Consider the following 12,417-nt stretch of genomic DNA (forward strand, 5'->3'; position numbering starts at 1 on the left):
ATGAGATTTACATTAAGTACCATGGAATAGAAAAGAAACTATGGTTTATATGTTTCATGAGATGAAATATTAAAACTATAGGTCATAAATATAGTATGATAAGTTGGTTATCATTTATATTTATAATAATATTAATTATTGGATAATTATTTTTTTTCCTTTAATAACCAATTGAGTGGATGGTTATTGGTGATTCATGGTAACCGTGAGTTAAAAGAAAAATTGTTTTCCTAATTTTAGTAAGTTTTGGCAAAAAAAAAAAAAAACTCATGGAGCTTGTCAAGTAAATATAGATTTATTAAACGACAACTTGCTCAAAGTAAACAATCGTGTAGTGTTTGTAGGCAACAAACACTGAGCTATGCGATGAACTAAACGATCCTTAGCTTTTGCAAGACAATCGCTTAGCTTTAGCTAAACGATTGGGCATCGACCTATGCAATAGGTTTCTACCTTCTCCCATTTGTCCAATCGTGTACACGATTGTTGAATCCTCCTTCGTTTGCCTCATTCCAAGTCCACACAGAGCCCACCCTCTGGATTCTCACATCGAGAATACCAAGGTAACCTTCTTGGTGATGTCATACTCAATTCGATACCGTCAAGGTTCTTTGAAGACCTGTGAGGATATAAAAATGGATATGTTATGATGCTGTGTTATTGTATCGCTTATGCACACTACTGATGAAAGAATGAATGATACAAGCTCATGTCCTCAGCAACAGCGCCATAAACTTGATGACTAAAATTTATAATGTTCTTTATCTAAATCTAACGCATGGCTTATGAATGAAAGTATGATGCTCTGTGCTATGTGCTCAAGTGTTTTGTGATAAAGATACTATTGCGATATTACGTTCTAAGTGTATGCGTTGGTAGTGATATGTTTCGTAGTATGCGATGATGTAGTGCGTGTCACAAGTTTCCTTGCGTTGAAACCAAGTATAATTCCAACGCAAGTTTCTCAGAATGATCCGAGGTCGAACATGGGGATTGTTGTCATTTATATGTGATACTAATGTGGTATATGCGATCGGTTATAATAAAGAATAAAGAATTTGGTTTTGACAGAAATGTAAATTGCGTTGAAAGTAAAATGCGTTGTAAATAAAATGCATTGATAAAATAAATGTCTAAACTACTATGATACAGGGTGAGGACTGGCTGTGAAATTGTATAAAAGAATCTAATGAATGCGATGGAAAGTCTTGTGAATGAGGCAGAAAGAGAATGAGTAGAGGGAAAGAACATCGCAAGTTCGTCAATCGCGTTAAGGACGCAACTAAGGTTCTGCTTTCCCTTGGCTTACACCTTTCAGTGATCGGCCGCGTTCCCATATGTCTATGGTGAAACAGAGATGAACGTGATGAACGCAAGGTTGTTTCCATCTCTAGAAATACTTCTCGCTTTAGTTAACACATTCTTCCAACCTTCTCTTGATAGGCAGAATAACATCTTCACTTTTGCTCTGAAGATGCCGTCGAGCATGCTTTAGCTAAACTTAACCGATTACCTTAACAAAGATTAACTCACTCGCTTAATTCTTTCTCTTTACCCAGGGGATTAAGAACAAATGATGGAGAAAATGGATGATAAATGTATGGAAAGGAATAGAGAGATGATAATGATGACGATAATCACATTTAAATCTAAAGATAAGCGTTTGATACATGATTTTTGAATGAAAGATTAAAGAAGATGAACACAGAAGATGAATTGAAAAAATAGAAACAAATACGGAAAGCGTGTCAACGTCTTGACACAGATCCCGTTCGGAGACTTTTTGCTTGCCGGTATATGGATGAAGTGGAGAGGAAAGCTTCCCTCTCAGGCTTGCTTTCTCGGTAGAAGTGACCTTTTTGCACAAAGCTTCAGCTTCGGGAATCGGAAGAATTTCTTGCTCGAAGACTCACTTTTCAGCCTTGTCTCGTCGATCTCCCGGATTTTCTCTATAAAGTCTCTTCAGACCAGCCTCCTTTGCAATGAATTCAAGGAAGCTATTTATAGACAAGACCTTGGCTTTTTGAATTAGTGGTCCCACTATATAATTCTGATAATTCCTGCCATGGCATAATGGGAAATTCCTCTCTGCTCCATGATTAATCTATTAGAATCGTACAACATAAAGCTGTACACTTTTCAGAATCGTCCGCGAATGCGTTGCTCTTCACATCTTCGATCGATCGTCACATGCGGTGTTTTTGTTTTGATTACTGCATGCGGTTGAAATGCATTGATCGCTATAACCCATGATTGATCGTTGCATGCGCCGTCATTGCATTGATCATTTCTTCATTCTTGATCAATTGGCGCATGCGATGTAGATGCGTTGTACATTTTTTCCTCAAGCCATTAACGCATGCGGTGACCTATTTCCTACAAAATAGAGACTGGAACATTCTATTTCGCCATCGTAATGGGGTTAATGGATGTGTTTACGACATTTTATAATTTTGATATTTCTCAACCAATTCTTATACTATCGACGCAACTTTTCTCTCTTTTTGCCGCAATATCTAAATAAAACAGCATAAATAACTTATATTTCTACAAGTTATCACACCCTCAAATTTAGATATATGCTTGTCCTCAAGCATATCTTCAACTAAGGAAATTTCACTCAATTCCTATCCTAACTTTGCGTCGATTGGCTACTCCAAATGCTCCACTTCTACAAAATTACTTGACAACGCAACTTCCTTCTATCCTTTGACATTTCATCGCATGCTCTACTTTATTCTTTTCTACAACAAACCTCTACCCAAAAAATTCCCTTCTAGATTTGAGAAGAATGTTTACCTCTTCTTGCAAAAACAACTAGGTGCGTCTTTATGTAGTGGCCTGGTTTGCGTCATTTTATTAGAGACTGTTGATCATGGTTACACCCTTCGTTTTGGCTTGCTCCCACGGGTGTCATGCGAGCATCCAACTTTGATTGTGTACCAATCTCAACTTTAACTCTTGATTCTCAGCCAAGTTTTACTTTTGCGGGTCAGAGAAGTTGTCTCTTATATTCTTATTTTCTCTCTTTTTTTTCTTTTCATATTATGTCGATCCTGGAAACCTACCTTCGTTTTGACTTGCTCCCATGGGTGACATGCGAACATCCAACTACGAGCAGGTTTCTTTCATGACTTAACTCTTATCATGTTGGGATTTTTCCCTTGCGCTGACACCATACAAACAATTATGAAACCACCAAGAAGGTTACCTTGGTATGAAGGATCTCATACTGAGAGTTCCATGAGCGGGCTTAGATCGCTCCGATTTCACAGTGGTCGAAACATAAACGATATACATTCCATACAAACAGTTATGCATATTAAACTCATAATCGACATGCTCAGAATACAAACAAAACATAAGGAAAGGGTTCATAAGAGATGAAGACACTCTTCGAACAACTGAACCCAAAGCAGTGGAAAACTCCTACCAATCTACCAGCACCCAGTGAGTCTGTTGACTGCAACAGTACGATCCAAACGTACACGAACAATGCCGTGGGGACGACACCACCACAAGAGAAACCCGGGTATCCTCGGAGTCAAAGACCCAAAGAGTGGGCTCTGGTGAGTTTGGTAGAGGACGGAGGAGAAGACATCGTGTAGACGATAAGCATGTGGGAGATGAACTCTGCTATCTTATAGCGGAAATACTTATCGTATAGTAGCGCTACATGATCGTTTAAGAAAAACTAAACGATCATTTAGGAAAGATGTATACGATCGTTTAGAGAACGCGTGAACTAGATGATCATTTAGACGAACGAGCTTCTATCGTATAGGCTCTCGCGATCGCTATTTCATGGATTCTTTTTAGGTGCGGGCGATACGAATGCACGATTGAATTATCAAATGAAAAATGATTTTCATAGCTTTAACCCATTGGTTACCATAACCTTCGCAGCCCCACTTCCCATGTCCGAACGTGGATTAATCGGTTAATTATCAAATAATTAATCAATTAATTTAATTAATAAATATAATCATATTATATTTATATCCTATAGTTTGATATCATATATCTACCATAGTATTTTCTCCTCTACTTGATATAAATCATATTTATATCTAATTTCCTCCAAAATAATGCATCTCATACATTTAGCCAAATATATCATATATAATTAACCAGTCCAATTATATCATATATAATTGGTCTTCCTCTTGTCAATTTGAACATTTCAAATTAACCCAAATACTGGTTCTCAACTTTATCCAAGCTACCCAGGTGACCTAATGGACTTGTGACTCGAAGCTCCAACGGTACGTGAATAGCTGACTAAACTCTTTAGCCACGAGATACACCATCCGTTAACTGTCAGTGATTCCACTAAAGACCAACAACTGAACTCTTCTTACCATAGATATATTTCTGTATCCATTGGATATAACCAATCATGAGTATGATGACCCTTCACAGATGCTCGTAAGTACAGCTGGGCCAATTTACCGTTTTGTCCCTATAGTTACAGCTCACTCCTTAAGTACCACTGATTCCTCTAATGAAAAATACAACATAGTCCAACTATGTGTGAACACCTCTCAAGCCAAGAGAAGGTGTGTGGCACCACATCGTTCAAGTCCCGGAATCAGCCCTTAAGGGAGCCATCTATCTACTTACCCCTGCCTCGGGGAAGGAGTGAATTCTATCTTGTGTAGCTGAGTTCCCAGCTTCTAAATCAGATGAATCCCCAAAATGGTAGGTTTGAATTGGCGACTTGGCCACTTGCATCCATACAAATCAAAGGACCGCCCTCAATGGCAGGAGTTCCCAACTCACTCAAGATTGAGGTCATGTTACCTATGGTCATCCTAGTAAAGTGAAGTCTCTGTCATGAACGGTGTTATATAACGAGACATTAACACTTCGTGGTCAGGTCTTATACAAACTCTTTGTATAGGACACCCCTGCTCACATGTCCCCAACACGAATGATCAAGATCAGACCATCTGTGGCAAGTCACAACTCTTGTGACCATTCCACAAAGCGGGCCGTGTCCGTAGCATAAGCAGGATAAAGTTTCCCTCCTATATCCATATACTACAGACAATTTTGGTTATCACTCAAGACATAATCTACTTGTATGTCACCACATACATGCTTGAGTCACACTAGAGATTTTATGTTTATTGGTTTGTGGTAAAGTAAATAAAACAAATAACCGAGCAAAACAACAAGATGTGAAGTAAATATCATATATTAACAATCACTGGTGCTCGTATATACTATTTACAAACTACAGGATACGAGACTTTAGGGCATCAACCCCAACAATCTCCCACTTGTCCTAAAGCGAAGTGGGGTGTACAAAAAACTTAGTACAAAACAATAAATTAGGGCATAAAAGCCCAATACAATAAAATCTCCCACTTACCCTAGTTCAGCCGCGGGCGATCCTGTAGACCCATGCTCCATAGGTGACCCTCAAACACTATAGCCGTGAGAGCCTTCATAAACGGGTCAGGAACATTGTGCTCCGAAGCGATCTGCGTGACGATTATGTCCCCTCGATGCACTATCTCGCAGATCAGATGATATTTTTGCTCTATGTGTTTACCGCACCGATGAGTTCTAGGCTCCTTGGAGTTCATCACTGCCCCACTATTATAACAATAGAGGGTAATGAGCCTAGACATATCTGGAACAACTTCCAGGTCTGTCAAGAACTTCCCGAGCCAGACGACCTCCTTAGCAGCTTCGCAAGTCGCTACGTACTCCGCCTCCATAGTGGAGTAGGCGATGCACCCCTGCTTAGTGCTTCGCCATACTACAGCTCCTCCGTTAAGAGTAAAGACTGACCCTGATGTGGACTTACAAGAGTTCTTATCAGTCTGAAAGTCAAAATCCGTGTATCCTATAAGGATCATATCCCTCGAACCATACACGAGCATGTAATCTCTCATTCTCCAAAGATACTTGAGGATGTTCTTTACTACGGTCCAGTGACCCTGGCCTGGGTTAGACTAATACCTACTGGCTATGCCCATAGCGTAGCAGATGTCTGGACGAGTACAGAGCATCGCGTACATCAAACTTAAAATGACAGATGCATATGAGACCCGTCTCATCTCCTCAACCTCTTGAGGCGTCTTAGGAACATTTCCTTAGACAAAGTGACTCCATGTCTGAATGGCAGTAGGCCCCTCTTGGAGTCCTGCATCGAGTACATGAGCAAAATCTTGTCAATGTATGATGCCTGAGACAGTGCTAGCACTTTGTTCTTACGATCGCGAAAGATCTGGATACCTAGAACAAACTGAGCCTCTCCCAAATCTTTCATTTGGAATTAGATCGCTAGCCAGTTCTTAACTGCAGTCAGTAGACCTACATCGTACCCAATGAGTAGGATATCGTCTATATACAACACTTAGAAGACTACTGAAGCGTTGATGATCTTCTTGTAGACACAAGGTTCATTAACGTTTTGGTCAAAGCCATATGACTTGATCGCCGCATCAAATTGTATGTTCCAAGATCGAGACGCCTGTTTCAGTCCATAAATGGACCGATTTAGTTTGAAAACCTTTTGCTTTTGACCTTGGGCTATGAATCCCTCGGGCTGCACCATATAAATGGTCTCTTCAAGATTGCCATTCAAAAAGGCCGTCTTGACATCCATTTGCCAGATCTCATAATTATAATAAGCTGCAATGGACAGGAGGATGCGGATCGACTTTAACATGGTAATAGGCGAGAAAGTCTCCTTATAGTAGACTCCCTCTACCTGGGTATAACCCTTTGCCACAAGTCGAGCTTTGAAGGTCTGTACCTTCCCATTAGCACCCCGTTTGCACTTGTAGATCCATTTACAACCTATAGGGTGAACCCCATCAGGCTAATCTATAAGATCTCATACTGAGTTGAAGTACATCGACTCCATCTCGAGATCCATGGCCTTGATCCATTCATCCCGGTCAATATCCTCCATTGCCTTCTTATAAGACAACGGATCCTCAACGTCGCCATCTGCTACCATAGCAAGAATTTCTGTGAAACTCAGATAGCGAATGGGTGGGTTCGCAACCCTCCCACTACATCGAGGTTCCCTAAACTCTTAAGGTGGAATGGACCTACTGGATGAACTCCCATCAACAACTCTTGTTGATGTAGTAGGCTCTTCAACAACTCTTGTTAAAGTTTCAGTAGTTTCATTGGAAAGCTCACACAACACGACTTTGCTCCGTAGACTGTGCTCCCTTATATGATCCTCTTCTAGGAAAGTAGAGTTTGTTGAAACAAACACTCTATTTTCTGTTGGATTATAAAAATAACCCCCTCGTGTACCATTGGGGTAGCCTACAAAGAGGCATAACCTCGACTGTGGTTCCAACTTTTTGGGATTAGCCTTAAGCACATGTGCAGGGCAACCCCAAATGCAAAAATGACGTAAACTAGCTTTACGCCCGTTCCATAGCTCTAGAGGTGTTCTTGCAACACTCTTGGAGGGAACACAGTTGAGTATGTACACCGCAGCTTCCACTGTGAAACCTCAAAATGAGTCCGGTAAGGAAGCGTAACTCATCATCGAACGAACCATGTCTAACAAGGTTCTATTTCTCCTCTCCGCTACACCATTCTGCTTAGGTGTACCCGGCGCTGAGAGTTGGAAAACGATTCCATGTTTTATCAAATAGTCCTGGAATGCAGAGTCCAAAAACTCTCCACCTCGATCTGATCAAAGTGTTTTAATCCGTCTATCCAATGCATTTTCAACTTCAGACTTGAGTAATCATTAGTAAAAGATAAACATACCCGTACCTGGAGTAATCATTAGTAAAACTGATAAAATACTCATAGCCACCTCGGGCTCGCACATTCATAAGACCACAAAGGTCAGAATGAACTAACTCAAGAGGCTCATTGGCTCTAAAACCTTTTCCAATAAAAGGTTGTTTAGTCATCTTACCCTCAAGGCAAGATTCGCAAACAGGTAAAGAATTTTCTTCTAACGCACTTAGAAGTCCATTCTTCACCAATCTCTCATACCGAGAGTTCCATGAGTGGGCTTAGATCGCTCCGATTTCACAGTGACCGAAACATAAACGATATACATTCCATACAAACGGTTATGCATATTAAACTCATAATCAGCATGCTCAAAATACAAACAAAACACAAAGAAAGGGTTCATACCAGATGAAGACACTCTTTGAACAACTGAACTCAAAGCAGCGGAAAACCTCCTATCAATCTACCAGCACCCGACGAGTCTATCGACTGCTACAATACAATCCGAACGTACACGAACAATGCCGTAGGGATGACACCACCATAAGAGAAACCCAGGTATCCTCGGCGTAAAAAACCTAAAGAGTGGGCTCTGGTGAGTTTGGTAGAGGACGGAGGAGAAGACATCGTGTAAACGATAAGCAAGTGGGAGATGAACTCTGTTATCATATAGCGGAAATACTTATCGTATAGTAGCGCTACACGATCGTTTAGGAAAAACTGAACGATCGTTTAGGAAAGATGTATACAATCGTTTAGAAAACGCATGAACTAAACGACGTTTAGACGAACGAGCTTCAATCGTATAGGCTCTTGCGATCGCTCTTTCATGGATTCTTTTTAGGCACGAGCGATACGAATGCACAATTGAAGTATCAAATGAAAAACGATTTTCATAGCTTTAACCCATCGATTACAATAATCTTCATAAGCCCCACTTCCTACGTCCGAACGTGAATTAATCGGTTAATTATCAAATAATTAATCAATTAATTTAATTAATAAATATAATCATATTATATTTATATCCTATAGTTTGATATCATATATCTACTATAGTATTTTCTCCTCTAGTTGATATAAATCATATTTATATCTAATTTTCTCCAAAATAATATATCTCATACATTTAGCCAATTATATCATATATAATTAACCAGTCCAATTATATCATATATAATTGAACTTCCTCTTGTCAATTTGAACGTTTCAAATTAACTCAAACACTGGTTCTCGACTTTATCCAAGCTACCGAGGTGACCTAATGGACCAGTGGCTCGAAGCTCCAATGGTACATGAATAGCTGACTAAACTCTTTAGCCACGAGATTCACCATCCGTTAACTACAGTGATTCCACTAAAGACCAATAGTTGAACTCTTCTTACCACAGATATATTTCTGTGTCCATCGGATATAACCAATCATGAGTACGATGACCCTTCACAGATGCTCGTAAGTACAGCTAGGTCAATTTACCATTTTGCCCCTGTAGTTACATCTCACTCCTTAAGTACCACTGATTCCTCTAATGAATAATACAACATAGCCCAACTACGTGTGAACACCTCTCGAGCCAAGAGAAGATGTGTGACGCCACATCGTTCAAGCCTCGGAATCAGCCCTTAAGGGAGCCATCTATCTACTTACCCTTGCCTCGGGAAAGAAGTGAATTCCATCTTGTGTAGCTAAGTTCCCAGCTCCCAAATCAGACGAATCCCCAAAATGGTAGGTTTGAATCAACGACTTGGCCACTCACACCTATACAAATCAAAGGACCGCCCTCAATGGCAGGAGTTCCCAACTCACTCAGGATTGAGGTCATGTTACCTATGGTCATCCTAGTGAACTGAAGTCTCTGTCATGAACGGTGTTATATAATGAGACATCAACATTTCGTGGTCAGGTCTTATACAAACTCTTTGTATAGGACACCCCTGCTCACATGTCCCCAACACGAATGATCAAGATCAGACCATTTGTGGCAAGTCACAACACTTGTGACCATTCCACAAAGCGGGCCGCGTCCGTAGCATTACCAGGATAAGGTTTCCCTCATATATCCATATACTACAGACCATTTTGGTTATCACTCAAGACATGATCCACTTGTATGTCACCATATACATGCTTGAGTCACATACAGATAACCAGGGATTTTATGTTTATTGGTTTGTGATAAAGCAAATAAAACAAATAACCGAGCAAAACAACAAGATGTGAAGTAAATATCATATATTAACAATCACTGGTGTTTGTATATACTGTTTACAAACTACAGAACACGAGATTTTAGGGCATCAACCCCAATAATTCTCGGTGTGAGAATCTAGAGGATGGGCTCTGTGTGGACTTGAATTGAGGCAGACGATGGAGGAAACAACAATGTGTACACGATTGGGCAAGTGGGAGATGGCTGAAACCTATCGTATAGGTCTATGCCCAAGCATTTAGCAAAAGCTAAGCGATCGTCTAGCAAAAGCTAAACAATCGTTTAGCTCATTGTTTAGCAGCGTGTCTATCGCTTACAAAACACTACACGATTGTTTACTAAAACAAGTTATCACTTAAGAAATCCGTATTTATTTGACAACTTCTATGAGATATTTTTCCGAGAGAGAAAATCTCAAAAATAATTTTCACAAAAATTTACTAAAATTAGGAAAATAAAATTTCTTTTATCTCATAGTTACCATGAACCACCAATAACCTCCCACTCGATTGGTTATTAGAGAAAAGATTTAATTATCCAATAATTAATATTATTATAAATATAGTATGATAAGTTATAAATGACAACTAACTTATCATACTATATTTATAACCTAACCTGATGTGGTTGATCTACAAGTTCCCAGATATAGTTGAAGTACATTGGCTCCACTACGTCCAAGGCTTTTATCCATTGTTCCCTATCAACACTTCCATTTTCTGTTTAAAGGTTAATGGATCCTCTAGACCATCACCATGTATGATGTTTTAAGTTTTAGTTAAACCCATATAGCATTTAGGTTGATGAACAACCCTCCCATTACGTCAAGGCATGCTCAACTCTTGAGAAGGACGTGACGGAACAACAAAAGTTGTTGATGGACCAGCTTAATCAACAACTCTTGTTGATTTTTCTGTAGTATCTTTGGTCATTTCTTGTAATATTAGTTTACTGCATGGCTGATGATTTTAATATGATCTTCTTCCAATAAAGTAGTGTTTGCCGACAAAATACTTTATCTTCTTGGGGATCATAAAACAATCCTCCTTTTTATTTTTTTAGGGTGTCCTACAAAGAGGCATAATATCGAATGTGTTTTCAGTTTCTTAGGATTTTGTACCAACATGTGTGCTGGAAATCCCTAGATCTAGAAATGACGAAACTACTTTTACGATCTTTCCATAACTCATGTGGTGTTTCTAAAAGTCTTTTTTAGGGAACCATGTTCAGAATATATATTGCAGTCTGTACTACATACCCCCAAAAGGATTGAGGTAACTGAGCGTAACTCATCATTGACCGAACCATGTTCAATAAGGTTCGATTTCTCCTTTCAGCAATATCATTTTATTGTGGTGTTCCAGGTGCTATGCGTTGGGATTGAATTCCATGATCTACTAAATAGTTTTGGAATTGTAAATCCATATACCTTCCACCTCGATCGGATCAAAGTGTTTTAATTCTTTTACCTAGTTCTCTGTTTCGGTCTTAAATTCTTTGAACTTTTCAAGAGTTTCAGACTTGTGACTTATTAAGTAAATATAGCCAAATCTAGAATAGTCATCAATAAAATTGACAAAAAACTGATATCCACCTCGATCTTTTACATTCATCGGACTACAAAGGTCTGAATATATAAGTTCAAGAGGTTCTTTGGCACGAAGACCTTTTTCAGAAAAAGATCTTTTAGTCATTTTTCCTTCAAGACATGACTCACATGGAGGTAAAGAACGATATTCTAACTAATTTAGATGACCGATTTTTTTACCAATCTCTTAATCCTGTTGAGACTAATGTCACCAAGTTTGAGATGCCAAAGATAGGCGTTAGGAGAAATTTTCCGTCTTTTATTTTGAATCTTAGCCGTTTTAAACATCTCTATATTTAAAATGGATTTTGCTTTAGTTGGTTTTAATATATACAAGTTATTTTTTAGTCTTGCAGAACAAATATGAACATCTCTTGAAAAAATAAACACTTCATTAATTTCAAAAGATATTTTGTACATATTTTCTAACAGATGGAAAATGGAGATTAAGTTTCTTTTCATCTTATGTACATAATATACATTCTTTAGTAAGATGAAAGATTCTCCAAAAAATAGCTTGACATCTCCCACTGCTTTAGCCAAAATGACTTCTCATGTTCTCACCTTGAAAGTCATTTCATATTCAGAAAGTTATTTCCAAGAACTAGTTTTCTGTAGAAAAGTGCAAACATGATTAGCAGCACCCAAATCTAATACCCAGTTTAAGTGAGAATTTTCCACTAGACATGTTTCAACTACTAGTAAATCTGATTTACCTTGGTTTGTCTTTTTCGCTTTCTTTTCAGCTAAATACTTTGGGCAGTTACGCTTCCAGTGCCCATCCTCTCCGAAATGAAAACATTTTCCTTTAGGAGTTTTATTTTTCTTTGCAGTGGGTTTTTTATTCCCTTTTTCTTTCTTCTTCATTTGCACACTTTTGTCTTTTAA

Source organism: Benincasa hispida, chromosome 2 (assembly GCF_027475165.1).
Source record: "Benincasa hispida cultivar pf3 chromosome 2, pf3_genome.v1.1, whole genome shotgun sequence".
NCBI lineage: Eukaryota > Viridiplantae > Streptophyta > Magnoliopsida > Cucurbitales > Cucurbitaceae > Benincasa > Benincasa hispida.